This window comes from Alligator mississippiensis, chromosome 4, assembly GCF_030867095.1.
Source record: "Alligator mississippiensis isolate rAllMis1 chromosome 4, rAllMis1, whole genome shotgun sequence".
Taxonomy (NCBI): domain Eukaryota; kingdom Metazoa; phylum Chordata; order Crocodylia; family Alligatoridae; genus Alligator; species Alligator mississippiensis.
Genome location: NC_081827.1, coordinates 235,626,134 through 235,643,331, shown reverse-complemented (window position 1 = coordinate 235,643,331; position 17,198 = coordinate 235,626,134).

Below are 17,198 nucleotides of genomic sequence, written 5' to 3'. Positions count from 1 at the left end.
CTAAATCACTTTTAGCTTTACAAAATTATGCTAAAATTGATCTAAAACAAAATATTTATACCCTACAATCTAACACTGAGTTAAATACAACACAGTAGTGTTTAGACAAAAGTACAGAACCCTGAATGTAAATACAACTCAAGGAAGGGGCGAATTGTGCCTTCGGTCTGGTGTAGACCATTAACTGTATAGTTAATGTTGTAGGAGTCATTCTTGGTTTATGAAGGAGTAACTACAAGCATCATTTGACCCAAAACTTTTACTTTGGAAAGTGAAACAACACCTATCCTTAGTTGTCTCAGAAAAACTCAAAATCCCAGTAAGAAGAGGTTTGAAAACTTCAAAAATATTTGAAATGTTTGCTGAATTTGTGTTACAGACTTGATGCCTGTTTAAATAGTAATAGTTATAAATTACTTTCATTATAATTCTGCAGTTTATATAAAATAGAACTTATCCTCATTGAATATCTATAAATTCATTCTCCATGAGATTTCCTGTTTGTTCCTGGGCTTAAATTCTTGATTCAGTTTATAACATGCTTCATGTCCTTCTTATACTTGCTTTTTATAGAGAATGAGGAAATTATGTTTAAGATTTTTTAATAAAGCATGAATGTCAGTTTACCTGTGTGATATAATCTTCCTTGAGTGTTAAATCAAAGGAGACAGTAATGCAAAAACAACAGGAAATGAAACAAAGGTAAAGATAAGGTACAGTCATAGAGAATGCCAATGATCTTTGGAGAAATATAGGAAAGCTACCTCTGGCCTAGCTTTAATAAAACTTGTGAAATTTTTACTTCTCAGGCCAAAACGTAGGAGCAAAGGGATCCTTTAAAATCAGCTATGTGTCTTTGTGTTATTGGTAGTTGTATGGATGGAGGCTTAGGGGTGGTTGTTTGACCTTGATAAATCTTGAGTTCAATAACAACTGTAAAATATTCTGAAATTTTGACTTGGGTTTTTCTTTTTTACTTTCTAAAGAAGTTGTATCCAAACATTGCTCAAACTAAAGTTACTCTGGCAATCTGCTAGAAACTTGTGAGCACACCTAACTTGCATAAAATTGACTTTATTGGAAGTGCCCTCTGCCTAGGTAGGGAAATGTGGACTGCAAATCCATGCATGAAATGATCCGAGACTTTGTGGCTCATGGTAAAATGCTGTAGGCTCACATTTGGCTATTTCACTTCCAGCTGAATTCTGCTGTGAGGTATAGATTATGATTCCTTTTATGGACACAAAATGCACAAAAATTGTGATGTGGAAGTAGTACAGAGGCCAGGGCATGATTTTTCCCCCTTTACATACACATGCCCTCAGGTCCTGGGGATATTTATTAGATCTCAGTTTGCTACTTACCAGGGATAGATGGACAAATACATTGGTCTGGAATGGAACTACGGTACTAAAGATAGGCTTGAAATTAAGTGGCAGCTTGTTTTTGGAGGTTCATGTTCTACCTGTGTTGTGCTACAAAACCTAAATCATTTTTGAAGAAGAAGGCTGGATTTGTGGTAGATTTGACTTACATAGACTAACTAAATCATAGGTCCATAAGGTTTTGCAAGCAGTGGCTTACTTCATTAGATGCTATGAAGGGACACTGTGTTTAAAGCTGCCTAAGCGATGAAGGTTTCATCCCAGACTTTTGTCACTGATTTCCTGTATGACTTTGAACAAGTTAGTTATCCCTGCTGTCTCTCAATTCCTCATTTTACAAACAGAGACAGGCATATTTCATGTTCATATACTGTAAGGACAGGAGCTGCAATGGGAAGAATGGTTTATGGGAAAGGAAGAACTGAAACTTCGGTAACTTGGGTAACCTGAGTTCAAGTCTTTGCTCAGCTACAGGTTCTTGTGTGTATCAGCAAGTTAGGTAGGGCTAGATCCCCAATGGGCCTTGGACAATGTAAATTTGAAGGCTATGTGACACCTACAAAATAAATAGTGCTGAATTGGGTTCCTAAGCTCCAGATACAATAGATGCTTACAGGTTCCTCAGAACAGGATTTAAAAGAGCCAGTATGATGAACAAGAAGGGAGCGGCCTAAAAAGGCCAATAGGAAGATGGGTGTATGTTAAGCCCCTGAGAGGGGCAGAATTTGGCTCCTAAATTGAGTAGTGGGAGTAATGTGTCCAGTTCTGTGCACCTTCCAAAGCAGTAGAAAAATTAGAGATAGTCCACAGGAGAAAAATGTAAATGATATTTGGTCCAGGAACATGACATAGGAAAGGTTGGAAATATTGGGTTTCTTTAATTTAGAGAAGACTGTGAGAGTGCGGGAATAACAGGCTGCAAATACTAAAAGAATTGTTATAAAGGGGATGGATGGCTATCCACTGTTCTCTTTCTCTGCTCAGGTAGGAAAGGAATTACAACAAGAGATTTAGGTTAGGTATCAGGGGATGCATCTACATGTACATTAATGTGCTTTTCCTAATATACATTGCATTTAGTATCTCCAATGTGAGGTATGAAATGCATGCACATTAGGCTGCCCTAATGAACAGTAGCAAAAGCGTGAGCTTTTTTAGTGACACTTAATATACAGTAGCCTATTTTACTGCACATTAGCGTATTTGCAAGTTTTTTTTATGTGACACTTCGAGGCACAGTAAAATAGGCTACTGCACATTAAAGTGCACATGTAGACACACCCAGGGAAGAACTAAGTATGAGGGTGCTTATGCACTGCAACAGATGCCCTAGTGAGTATGGAACGTCTGTCAAACTCCAGCATGGTACAGATACAGTGATGATCCTTTCAGACTAGATGACCTCCTGAGATTCTTTCCAGACATATTTTTCTTGTAATTCAGTGACGTGACTTTGGCTATGTATAGGTAACTTACTGGTGCAGGTTATGGTAGAAAGGGGCAAGTTATTGCAGAGCTGCTGAGTGCAGTAAAGCCTTCCTTCTCTTTTTACTGCACAATGTATTGTTCATATGTCCATACCCTGTGCCACGCCAGGCAGTCACAGCCCTAGACCCTCCCTGGGAAGTAGGTACTTAAGTTGTTCCTTTTAAAATAGATGCAGAGCTTACTCTTATTTTTTAAAATAAAGCCACCAGAGGTGAAAGAGATAGTGATGCTGCTCCCCTCAGTATCCCATATCTTGGGCGTGTGCTTTAGCCCTTAAACTAAAATATGGGCAACAGCACCGCCACCCGTGTTTTGAAGGAAAGTGTTTGCAGCATTTCACTGGAACTCTGTGCTATCTTTGTTTGTTAGGAGTATTCAAAATGACTGGCTTGTATCCTGAAAAGGGGTTAGGCAAAGAAACACTTAGTGGGAAGATTCTGATCAGGTTGATGCAAGTACTGAGCTGCCCACCCTATCAAGACAGTGGCTATTCTGGGTGGGCATGCATAGTAGCAGAGAATTAACTTCTTAGGCAATAAAGATGTAGGAGCCTACAGGGGGAGGTAGGGACTTCGAAACTCATAATCTTGAATTTAGTCATGTAAATTAGAAATCTGTTTTAGGTGCTGAAGGACCCAATCAACAGAAGTCCCATTAAGAGTTAGGCACCTAAATACTTCTGTGGTTTGGGGTCAGGTTTCTCTAGATCTGGGCCTTAATGTCTCTGTTGCTTGAGTACTCCTGAATAGGAAGGTATCTCCCCATCAAGCTGGCATTATGAGGCTAAACTCTATTAATGATTATGAAGCACTTGGGTACCATGGTGGTGTGGTCTATGTAAGTACTTAAATACATAGAATATGGGCCTGATTTTAGAGATCCTCAGCTGAGTCCTACCACAGGAAAATAATAAGAATGTTACATAATTATGATGATCTTCCTAGTCATTATTAATGGCATTGTTTGTTTTTTCTAAACTGACTACTCTGCTGCACATACAGGGCATGTCTATGTGTGTGCCATTAACAGGCAGTGATAAACTGCAGAGCTTATTGCTCCACAGTTTGTTGCTCCTGGGAAGTTCCTAGCCTTGTGGCTTATACCTACACCCAGAGCACAGCACACTGAGCCAAATCGAAGCAGCCCTGGCTGATGGGGACTAGCGGGGTCAGTCTGCCAGCCTGGGACTGCTCTGCCCAGGCTCAATGTGCTGCAGAGGGGGCTGGCTGGGGCACAAGGGTGCTTCAGTGCAGGGCTAGTCAGCAGGCAGCCCCCACACTGAAGCACCCTCATGCCCTAGCTAGCTGGCTCAGCATCTACATGTGCAGTGCTGTGTACAAAAAACTCCACAGCAGGGTAGGACTTGTATTTACAAGTCTTACCTTGCTGCAGAGTTAATTAGTTTTGTGTGCCCTAATAGGGGTGCACGTGTAGATGCTGAGATGTTTACCGCACAGTTAATTAGTCAACTGCACAGTAAACGTTTCATGTAGACAAACCCACCATGTACTAAATTGCTTTTCCCCCTGAGTTTAACAACTAAAATGTCTCAAACCAAATTTCTCAACAGTAGACCCGATGTTCACCAAGTTATATGATATATTGAACGTCCATGATTCTGTTTATTATGCCAGATTAATTTACTGGGATCACATTCAAAATGCCTGATTCTTCTGGTTGCTTAAAAATGCATAAAATGACTTACATGTACTGATTTTACAAGCACCCCCCACTCACACGTTCTGTTCAATTAATATCTGACTATGTGAAATTCTTTCAAGATCCATTTCTAATCTTTTAAAGAGATGTTCCATTCATGAGAGAGAATTTCCTGATTAGCCCTATAATCACACTTTAGAGATCCATAATCATTTCAATTATCTTATGTAAACCGTTTTTATATTTCTTTTTAATCCAAGCTGTCTCTAGCATAATAGCTAATAATTTTGATCCTCTCTCTCTCTCTCTTTCTCTTCCCCTCCCCCTTGTCTGCCCTTTCTTCCATGACAATATCCTTGCTCACCCATATAGTTACTAGATTCCATTTGCTAATTTTAGACTTCCTGACTTTTTTTTTTTTAATGCAAATCTCTGTCCTGGCTTCTGTTACCTCTGAGACTGACGTTCCTACTTTTTGTGGGTTTTTTTTTTAATTTACCTCTGGACCCATCATCATTATGCTTCTACTTTCTGCTTGCTATGTATTAAACATTCAGCATTTGACCCTGTTTGTTTTCCAGCCTCCTGTAGATACCACCCAGATCATTCATATCATCCTGTTTTCTGTTACCACGTCCGAGACACAACTTTTACCTTAATTACTGCATCACTTTGATAACTTATTGTTTTCTATCACAATCAGAAGGTATACTGTCATCAAAAACACATCCATGTATCTAGCTACTTATGTCCTACTGCTGTTGAATCTGTGTTCTCAAGTATTTAAAAGCAGAAGTAGCAATAACAGTTTCTCCTTTTTACTTTTCAGGCTGTAGGAGAGGTAACTTGAGACAGCTGAGTCTAAAAGAGAGTTTTGCATTTAGTTTGGCAAGTAGGTAGCACTGTGATCATTGCTATGTCTTATAGAAGGGAATTCCAAAATCTGGGTCCTGCTCCTGTCTTTCTACTTCTGTATAGGTTTGACTTCCTCCATTCAAAAGGCTTCTACAATTATGGTGAAGTTTCATGTTACACTTACACCACTATAAATCTGTGGACTGTTAAAGTTAGAACATGGTGTGAGCAGCCACACATTAAAGGTTAATACTGTTTCTTGCCTGCACAAGTCTGACATGAGGACTGGCAAGCAGGTGCATGGCTAGAAGCCAAGGCACCTGGGCTATATACCGGCTCTGGGTAACACGTGGGGGCTGGGAGTGGTGCTGGAGGACAGTAAATTGCTTATTTTAGCTCTGTCAAGTAGACTGGAGTTACTCTAACACAAGCTAGATAGCATGGCCTACAGTTAACCCTTGCCTGAAGGGGCATAACCTTGAGAGGCTCAGAGGGCACTTTGTTAAAGAGCTTTCATGTGTCAATGCTCATGTTTTAAGTGTCCTTAGTAGAGCCAAAGTATAATGCGTAACTTCACCCTTAGTAAAAAAATTGCCTCATTTTTGTAATGTAGCTGTGATTGAGGTCATGGTAGTGGAAGGAAAGAGAATCCTTTGTGCACAAGGAATATCCTCTATAGTGTTTTCAGCACTAGGACAGATTTTGATAAGGGGAAGGTAAAGTCTCTGGTGATGTGTTAAAATGACTACTGTTGCTAAGCAGACAGGATTCTGTATTTTTGTACTAGGAAAATATTTTTAAGGCCATAGAAACATGGGACTGAAAGGGGCTTCCTGGGTTAACACGTCTAGGTCCCTACTGTTATAGGTATTGCACCATATTATCCTTTTCATGAACTTATCAAACTCCTGGCTTAAGTCACAGGTAAGAATTAAAATAATGAAACTGGTGTTCATCAATCCATGGATGTTCTTACCTTGAAACACTGCTTCTTTGAACAACAGAAGTTGATTACAGAATACATGTGCATATATAGTTTTTGTATTGAATAGTCAAGTTCCACTTCACTGTTATGACAAATGTGTCTCATACTTGACATAAATTCCTAGGTCACAACAGTCTAAATCATAAATTGTTCATATGTAATACATTCTGAAAGGAAAAAAATAAAAGAGCAGAGACTAAGTCACAGTTTCAGAAATTTTGTCTTCCCTCCTCTGTCACTGAAAGCAAATTGAGCAAAACAGTCCAGAATAACAAAAGAGTAAGTGCTGTGAGGGTGTATTGTTGTTTTGGCAAATGTGCTAATGAAATGAGTGGTTTGAATTACTGATATAAACCATCAGTAATAAACAAACTAATGCCTTGGTCCTCCAATGCTTTGAAATCCATTGTAAAGCTCCCATTAAGTTCAGTGGGAGCAGGATCAAGGCATAATGGTTAAACATTAAAAAATAAAACTGGATGACATCTTGTATTTGAAATTGTTTAACAAAACTGGTCTTTAAATAAAATATATTTTAAAATATTTATTTGTAAGAAGTCTAGTTAGTTTCTTTTTAACCCAAACACACTTATTTGTAATTTATTTAGAATTTTTTTCTTTGCAAAATTAGTTTTCAATTTTTAATCAACTTTAAAAAAGACAGAAGTAGAAGGGATACATTTGGCTGTTGTCAACAGTTTGCTTATTCAGTGCAGCATTTTCCAGGGACATAAATCAGTTTTTTCTAAAAGGGATTTTGATACAGTTTCTGGCATGTAATTGTGATGATTATATGGTTTTGTTGTTGCTTTTGATGTTCCCTATTTAAACTGTTTTTTTGGAGGGCTTTTTGTTTTGGTAGGGAAAGGGTTCATGGCTAGTTTGTAGAAGACTTGGGGGTGGCCTGGCTCCCCCCACTGGATGGTGCTGGAAGGGCTCCTTTCTGAGTGCTCTTTCCTGAAGCTGAGGTGGGGGGAATAGGTATAAGAAAGGATGCCAGAGAGTGCATGCACATGCTTGAGTGCTGGCCAGACTGCAGCCTGCTGGAGTCACTGGTGCTTGATGGTGGGAAGCCCCAGAGATGGAAGATAAAGGGAGTCTGCCACTTGGGGCTGCAGCTGAAAAGGCTGGAGTGGTGGGGGAGAGTCAACTTGCTGAGAGCCAGCAGAGAAGTCAAGACTTCTGGGGATGAGAGGGAGTTTTGCTGAATTCTTGCCTGCCACTGGAACCAGCTGGGACTGAGAAGAATGCAGTGGCCAGGCACCAGAGTGAAGTGTTAGGAGTTCGTGTGTGTTAAACCTTTATTTTATGTTCTGTCTTCTCCAGGTATGTAGCATTGGGTTTTTTTCCCCCCAAAATTATTAGCATTGGTCTTTGTTTAAATTCTTAACCTTGGCTGTCCCTTTAATTAGGTATCTCACCTCCAGGGGAGTTTGCACCCTCACGGCCTTGGCCAACTTGGGGCTCCTGTCACAATAGTGTGATCATTAGGGGTTACCATATTTTGCTACTTGCTGGATCTTTTAATTTGATAAAGAAAGCCTAATTTTAAATGGTAAATAAGGATTTGTTTCCCCTGCTGAACTGCCAGTTAATATGATTATATTTCTTCATTCAGATTTTGGCTTTGAATATTTCTTTTCTCAGAGATTCTTCCTTAGATACTTTGGAGAACTGAAGGGGAACATGATAGAGGCATGGTGCAAAAATGTGCTCTTCTTCTCTCCTCCCTGAAATAATTGGAATGTATGTTTGAAGACCAGACTAAACAATTAAAGAAATTACAGCGAAGCTAGCCAGGATCTGAATATTTCACATACGTGTATTTAGAGGCTTTGAGTTAATTAGAGCTGCTAATGATGCACAGGCAAGGAAGGTTAATGATGAGCAAAAATTAACTACCTGGTGGTTCTGTTGTTTGTTTATTATTCTCAGACAAGATATTTATGAATGACGTATTTTATTTTGAGTTGTTTGTGCTGTGGATTTAGATGATTTTGAAATAAGTTTCCACCAAAGATGGACTATATTAAAATGCTGAAAGGTTAAAAATAATTAGCTTATTTATATAGAGCAATATGTTTTTTTGACACATGACAAATAAAAAGAAGGTCCCTGTTTAAGTTGGACATAAGGCAAAAGGGATGATAATGGGGAGAGGGTAGCTTTTATACATAGAGAAAAAGAACAGAGAAATCTTAGGGAGTTGGACTGGACAATGTGGTTAGGTATTTTACTTATGAGTAGAGGTATAAAATGCCCATTGAATTCAGTAGAAAATTATACTCCTGATACATGATCATGGGAAAGTAATGCTGCAAGGGATCTCACAAAATGTGAAGGTTTGGTTGGAATGTAGGCAGCTGGGCCTGCAGGTAGGCCCTGAAGGGCAGCCAGGAGATCAGGTAGGTGGAGGTATAGGTTACTGGGGCATTAGGTCAGGGTCTGGATCAGCAGAGCAATGAACATGGATCCAGATCCCATGGGAGCTGAGGGGGAGATCCAACAGACATAGTCCAGGGTGCAAGATGAGATCAGAAGCCAGGAGAATCAGAGACCCAGGTGCCAAGTTTCAGGGAAGATCCAAGAGTAGGGTCAGGTAAAGCCATAGCTGAGTCAGGAGCTAGGAGAACCAGAGAAAGCAGTGAATGTGAGGCTTGCCAGAGCAGACTGAGGCTGTTGTCAAGGCATGTCTGCAGCCCGAGACTCCAGATGTGCTTAAAAGGGCTGAGTGATGCTCCCAGAACTGGGGCAGTTGCATTAGCCTGGGATTAGTGTCAGGTGAGGAAGCTCAAGAGCTCAGCTCTGCTGGACCTGACTGACTAGAGGCCCTGACACAAGGTCGTCTAGTCCAGCCTCCTGCTTAAGGCAGGAGCATCCCTAACAAAACTATCCCAGCCAAATGTCTGTCTAACTGGCTCTTGCAAACTTCCAAGGATAGAGATTCCCACAATGTCTGTTGGTGGCCTGTTCTAATGTTTGACCTCCCTCAGAATCAAAAATTTCCTCCTAAATTCCAACCCACATTTCCCCTGCTGGTACATGAAGACATTGCTCCTGGTCTGGTACCCAATGGCCATGAAGAAATGCCTGTTTCCATCCTCTCTGTATTCATCCTTCAGGTATCTGAAGACTTACAAAATCTCCACTCAGTCTTCTCCATACTAAATAACTCCAGCTATTTCAGCCTTTCCTCAAAAGCCTTGCCTCCAAGGCCCCTAATCATTTTTTGCTTTGTGCTGGACTCATTCCAAACTGTGTACATCCCTTCTTGAAGTGTGGGGTGCAAAGTGTGGGGTGGAGGCCTCACCTGCACATAATACTGCAGGTGAGGTCTCACCAATGCTAAATAGAGCAGAAGAATCTTTTCCCTTGATTTGCAAGTGGCATTCCCTCTCATACAACCCAGTACTTTGTTGGCTTTTTTTTTCTTGCAACAAGAGCACACAGTTGGTTTATATTCAGTTTACTAGCTGATTGCCCATCAAGAATGATGGGGGGAGGTAGGGCTGCCACCCACCACCCCATGCCACCACAACCACTTCCCAGGAGCAGTCTGGGGGAAGCTTGCCTCTCCATTCCCCTCTGCCAGTGTCTTGCGCTGCTACTGCCTCCAAGGAGCAGGTTGGGGGGGGGGGGCCCGCACTGGTCTTGCCCCCCCGCTCCTTCTTCTCTGTCCCCGCTGTCATGGCAGCACCCTGCTATCACAGTCCGTCCCCTCTGCCACCACTCCACACTGCCACTGCCTCCAAGTTGGAGAGTTCCAAGACTTCGCCTCCCCCCCAGCTCTGTGTCTGACCCCATGACCCTCCCCCCTCCACATGTGGCCATCTGTCTGTGTGTCTGTCTGTGCAGAGCATTCTGATTGGTTGTTTCAGTAAGCATTGTGATTGGCTGCTGAGACAGCCAATCATAGTGCTCCAAGAGCATTATGGACAGACAGACAGACTAAGCCCTTTATATATATATATATATATATATATATATATATATATATATATATATATATATATATAGAATGGTCACTCTAATCCCTGAGACCCTTTATGAAGTATTGTAGCCTAGCCTTTCCCAGACTGTATATGTGCACACAATTATTCTATTGCAAGGGCAGGACTTTACACTTATACTTGCTGAATCTCATCTTATTGATTAAAGACCATTTCTCCAGTTTGTCCAGGTCATTCTGGATCCTAGCCCTACCCTCTGGAGGATCTGCATCTTCATCCAATTTGGTGACATCTGCCAATTTGCTAAGCATTCATTTAATCCCATTATCCAAATCATTAATGAAGCTATTAAACAATTCTGTGCCCAGGATAGACCCTTGGGAAAACTCACTTCATGATCTTTCCGGGTATCAAGTTTACTCTGGCAGTAAGCCGACTGGTCCTTTTTCTTCCATTTCTTGTAGATGGGCACTATATTTGCCAAAGTGATGGTTTGATCTTATGATAGTTAAAGACATACAGAATGGATATAGTCTTTGCCTACAGCCATACCAGACTGAATGCACCTAGTATAGATATCCAACACCATTGATGCTTTATAAAATGTATTAAACACCTGAGGAAAATAAAATAAAATCAGCTAAGCTATTCAGGTCATTTTGGAAACTCAGTGAAAGAAGAGAGTATTGAAAATAAGTTCCAACATAGAACAAATGAACACTAACATCACACTTAAGATATCATCCTAAAATTGATGAATCATAGAGTCATAGAAAATTAGAGTTGGAAGGAACTTCAGGGGGTCCAAACCCCTGCACAAAGCAGACCATCTCTAACTATATGCATCACAGCCAAGGTTTTGTCTAGCTGGGTCTTAAAAACCTCCAAGAATGGAAATTCCACTACCTCTCTGGGTAACCTGTCCTTACAACCCTCCTCATGAGAGAGTTTTTCCTAGTATCTAACCTAAACTTCCCTGGTGACAACTTGAGGCCATTGCTCTTCATTCTGTCATCTGCCATCACTAAGAACAGTTTCACTCCATTCTTTTGGTAAGCACCCGTCAGGTAGTTAAAGGCTGCTATTAAATCCCCTCCCAGTCTCCTCTTCTCCAGATTAAATAAGCCCAGTTCCCTCAGCCTGTCCGCATAAGTCATGTGACCCAGCCGCTAATGATTTTTGCTGCTTTCTGGTGGACTTTCTCCAATTTGTCCACATCCTTTCTGTAGGGGGGTAGAGGGGGAAGGGGTCAAAACTGGACACAATACGCCAGGTGTGGCCTCACCAGTGCCAGATAAAGGGGAATAATCACTTCCCTTAATCTGCTGGAAACTAATGGAGTCTAGTTTGCCATTAGCCTTCTTCACAACAAGGGTACACTCTTGGTTCATATTCAGCTTATTGTCCACTGTAACCCCCAGGTTGTTTTCTGCAGAGCTGCTGTTTAGTCACTTGGTCCCCAGCCTGTACCGGTGCATGGGATTGTTCTGTCCTAAGTGCAGGACATGGCACTTATTGAACCTCATGAGATTTCTTTTGGTCTAGTCCTCCAATTTGTTGTGGTCTTTTTGAATCCTAGCCCTACCCTCCACTGTATCTGCTACTCCCTCCAGCTTGGTGTCATTTGCAGATTGGCTGATTGTGTACTCTGTCAAATCTTACAAAGTTCTTGATGATGATATTGAACAAAACCAGCCCCAAGACCAACCCCTGGGGCACTCCACTTGGTCTTGGCTGCCAGCTAGACTTTGAGCCATAGATTAGTACCTTCTGAGCCTGACAATCCAGCCAATTTTCTATCCACCTTACAGTCTGTTCATCCAACCTATACTTCCTTATCTTGCTTGTGAGGATGTTGTGGGAGACTATATTGAAGGCTTTGCTGAAGTCAAGGTATATCGCATCCACCACTCTCCCTGCCTCTACAAAACCAGCCATTTCATCATAGAAGGCAATCAGGTGGGTCAGGCATGACTTGAATTTGGTGAATTCATGCTGACTGTATCTCCAAGTGCTTAGAAATGGATTCCTTGAGGATGTGCTCCAGGATTTTTCCACAGACTAGGTGTGGGTGGCCAGTCTCTAGTTCTTTGGGTCCTCTTTCTTCCCATTCTTAAAAATGGGCACTATATTTACCCTTTTCCAATCATCTGAGACCTCTCCGAATCACCATGAGTTTTCAAAGATAATGGCTGGCAGCTCTGCAATTATATTGACCAAGTCCCTCAGCACCTACAGGTGCATTGCATCCCATGGACTTGTTCACACCCAACTTTTCTAAATAGTCCCTAATCTATTCTTTTACTATTATTAGCTGCTCACCTCCTCCCCAAACTGTGCTGGCCAGTGCACTAGTCTAGGGGCTGGCCTTGCCTGTGGAGACCCAGGTAAAAAAGGCATTGAGCACTTCACCCTTTTCCACATCACCTATCACGAGGTTGCTTCCCCCATTCAGTAAGCAACCTACACTTTCCCTTCACTTCCTCTTGGTGCTGACATACTTGAAGAAGCCCTTCTTGTTACCCTTCATGTCCTTTGCTAGCTGCAACTCCAGTTGCACGTTGGCCTTCCTGACTTCAGCCCTGAATGCCTCAGCAATACTCTTATACTCTTCCCTTGTTTTTCCAAGTTTCCATGGCTTGTAAGCTTCCTTTTTTGTGTTTTTGCTCACTGAAGTGGTCCCTGCTAAATCAGGCTGGTCTTTCTGCTATACTTGCTAATCTTCCTGTGCATTGGGATAGGGCGTTCCTGCACCTTCAGTAAGGTTTCTTTAAAACACAATCAGCTCTCCTGGACTCCTTTCCCATCAGTCTAACTTCCCAGGGGATCATGCCCATGAGTTCCCCAAGTGAGTTGAAGTCTGCTTTTCTGAAGTACAGAGTCCTTATTCTGCTGATCTCTTTTCTTCCTTTTGTCAGGATCTTGAACTCAGTCATCTCATGGTCACTGCTGCCCAACTTGCCATCCACTTCTGCATTCAAATTGCCATCCACTTCTGCATTCCCCACCAATTCTTCCCTGTTTGTGAGCAGCAGGTCAAGAAGAACACAGCCCCTAGTTGGCCTCTCCAGCACTTGCACCAGGAAAGTCCACTTGCACCACTTGTCCCCAACACGCTCTGAAAACTAAAGCCTGCCTAACATCTTATCCTTATCACCATCATGCTTCTTGCACTTTCAGATGTGTATGTCAAATTACATATATTTATATTTATAAATAATTTTTATATATTTATAAGTATAGTTGTCTAACATCAGCCAATTTGCACTATAGTGTGTGCAGCCTGTTTCTGGAAATTATTAAGTCTCAAGCTTATCTATGTCTCCTTCTGTGTTATATGTATCTTGTAGGTAGTTATAATGATTCTGTAATCTTACTTATTTGATTAGTCCATTTTACCTTATATACTTCTGTCATGGAAGGTAAAGAGTTAATGGGAGCCTTGGGGATCCTGTGGCAACCAAAACTCTCTTGGGGAGATCAATCAAGAGAAGGGTCCAATCTTCAGCAGAAGGGTAAAAGGGGCTATGGGCTCTCTGTGGGAGGCCGCACTGGTGTGAGTCAGAGGTGTCATAGGTGGCTGGAAAGTGGTCCAGGACCCCGTCCATAAACTTTTTCTCCTGGCACTGGGACTATTCAGTTCCGTCAAGGCATGGGTTGCCTCCAAAAATGGTGAGTTGAGCCCCCATTCCTGCACCTTGGCAGCCCAGGGATTGGCATCCCCCATCCTGAAGATTTCAACCCTTCCCATGTGTAGTTGCTTCTCATGTTGCTCCCATAGCTTCTGGTGCCAGGAGTCAGCTGTACATGCCTGGCCTGCAGCATCTCCTCCTTGGTTCTTTGATACTTCCAATGGATATCCTTCATGCACTGTGCAGCTGTGTGGCTCTCTGTCCTTGAGCTGGCATTGTGTCCTCTGATCACTGTCCTCCCTCACATACATGGTGTTTCTGCAGTTTGACAGGGGAGAGACAGAACCTTGGAGTGAAGTTGCAACTTTTGCTGATAAAATGAAGTAGAAGGGCAGGCAATTTGAACCCTCCCAGCACTCATGTAGGCACTCATGTGGAGATGGCAAGGTAGTGAGGGCCAGTCCTCTGCCTTGGCCCTTTTTCCCCTCCCAGGGCTGGGAGCTGCATTGCTGCTCTCCACTCAGTACAACAGAGACTGGGATCTCTATTGTGCTGTGAGTGGGCAGCAGGTGCTGGGACATGTTGCCCACTAGGGAATGGCTGTGTCCCTTTACAGAAAATGCAGTGGGCACTTGCTCTGTTCCTTCAGAGGGTCCCTCTAGGACTTAGACCATCTCTGGAGCATGCAGAGACTAGCCACTCTAGGGAATGCTGATGGAGCTCTTAAACTACCCCTTCCTCCCCTGTTCTTCCTTTCTGGAGAAACATTTCAGCACTGTGTCCATGCAGGAGTGCTGCTTTGCTCCTGACCTTTCCCTGGTGAAAGTCAGCTGAGCCTAGAGGAATGAGCTTTACCACTATTCCTGGGGAATGCCAGCCAATATTCCCTGCTCCTGCTGCAGAACATGGTCCCATGGGAGGTGATTGATAGGGCTGTGCAAAGCTTCAGGTGCTGATTTGATTCAGAGGAGATTCAGCCCAATTTGGCGACTGAATCTCCGAATCAGGAAATCAATTGAATCAGGAGACCAATAAAAAGGTTCAAATTGATTTGAAGCTCCCTGAATTGATTTGGAAAAGATTCGGAGAGTTCAGAGATTCAGGCAGTCCCTGCTTGCCACCACAGAGAGCTGGACCCAGACTCCGTGCCAGTAAGTAGGGAGTGGGAGGGAGGGGCTGGAGGAAGGGGGACACCATGGGGGACTCCTGCAAGGCCCCATCCCCTGCCTGCTCCCCCAACTCCCCTGAGCGCCCCCCAACCCCTGCCCCCTCTCCCAGCTCTGTCAATGGCTGCCCCATTTGGCCCCAGCATCCTGGCTCTTTAAAAAAAAGGGGAAAAAAAGCCCCGCGCTCACCGGCTCCTGCCAGGCTGGGGAGGTGGTGGGGTGGGGAAGAGATTCCTGCTGTACCCCACTGCTCTGTGCTGTGTGGAGGGCTCTGCCATGAGCCCTCATCCCCCACCTGCTCTCCCAGACCCATCAATGGCTGCCCAGCCTGGCCGCAGTATTGCAGCTCTTAAAAAAAAAAAAAAGCCTCACACTCACGGGGTGCTGCAGCAGCTGTCTGGGCTTCTGGGGGCTTATGGAACCCCTCCCCCCATGCAGCACAGGGCAGTGGGAGGGCAGTGAGGATTGCCCCCCCCGCTCCCCCCACCTGGCAGCAGCAAGGGGGAATTATTCTCTTTCCTGTTGTACTGCAACTCCAGTGGTTCTCTAGATGGCTGTGGGTTATCTCCTGTTCCTGACCTCGGTGTCTCCTCTGCCACCCAGCACCATGGCACTGCTAACTGGGGCAGGGTGCAGAGTGCTGGCACTTGTACTTGCTTCTTACACTTTGCCTGCAGATCTCAATAAACTCTTTTAGTGCCTTTCCAGGAGTGCAAGGTGGAATGGGGGGCTGTTTCACTTCCAGTGGGAAGGGCAGCTGGGAGGATGCTCAGCTTCTCCCAGTTGCTGAGCATGGCCCAAAGAGATACAGCAGGGAAGTGTGAATGAGGCAGATTTATGTTCCCACAGATTGGAATATGGGCTGTTAATCTCCCAAAGTGAGGCAGGTGGGGCTTGGTGCCTCAGCTACACTCCAGGAAGACAGGGAGGGGAGGGAGTGACTGCTCTGCCCAGTGCTGAAAGACAGAAACCTCTTGAGCAATGAGCACCCTGGTACCCCACGCTTTGAATAGTCAAGGTGGGGATGATTCACCAGCTCCCTACACCCTTCATTTGTGCATTGTCCCTTTTCAGCTTCTCAGCCAGGTTCTCAGCCACAGCCTGGGAGAGGGCTATGACTGTAGGTATTGCCTGTACTCCCAAGGGGCCAGAGGCAGGTGGGGAGAAAAGTGAGCAGGTTGGTCCTGTGACCACCTTCAGGAAACAGGCTTGCACACCAGCTTTGGGCTGGTATAGCATCTTCACACTGCTCCCTCCCTGCCCCACTGACTGTTGGCATGGTTCACCCCAGGGTCCATATTTTCTCCAGTGCCTGGTTCCCCATCATGTGCTGCATGGAGAGGATTAGAGCTGTACCTTCCTGGGAAGCAGGGTGTCCTTTCTTGAATCTTCACCAGAACTGGGGGGAGGTCTGGCTGTGGGTGCTGTGGCTGGTGCTGTGGCAGCAGCCATTGCATTGGTAGTTGGGTTTGGGAGGGCACGCTGTACATCTGTAAGGGGGCTGTGAGGAGGTGTCAGAGGAGTAGGAGTGCCTACTTATGACATGTCATATGTCATACCTGTGACAGCTGTATTGGAAATGGTGTCCTGGGGTCCATGTGTTTGGCTATAGTCCATAGAATTGACAGATTCTGTCCATGGATCAGGTTTGGGAGGGGGAGAGCCTCTTAGGAAGTGGAGGGTATGGTGTCAAGGTCCAGGCCCTGGATTGCGATGACCATAGCATTGGAGCTTTCTCACTGGTTTTGTGCGCAAAGGTCCATGTGCTTGACCATGCCAGAAAAGATGTCAAGGGAACTCAGGTCCAGGTGCAGATGCAACTCCACTGCTAGATCATACAGTGATAGGGAGACTAACATCAATGGGATGGATTCCTTGGGGACTGCCGCCAGCAGCAGACCTAGTGCCCTGTGGCCCCCAGGGACCTGCTTCTGGGCATCTGGTTGTCCTGTTGTCCTAGGGCCTTCCTGTGCCTCCTCGTGTGGTGGGTTCCTTCCTGACAACTCCTCCTGCCCACCCCCAGTGTACATGTGTATGGGATGGCAATGGCCCTGTCCATGGTGAGGAAGTGGGGCAGC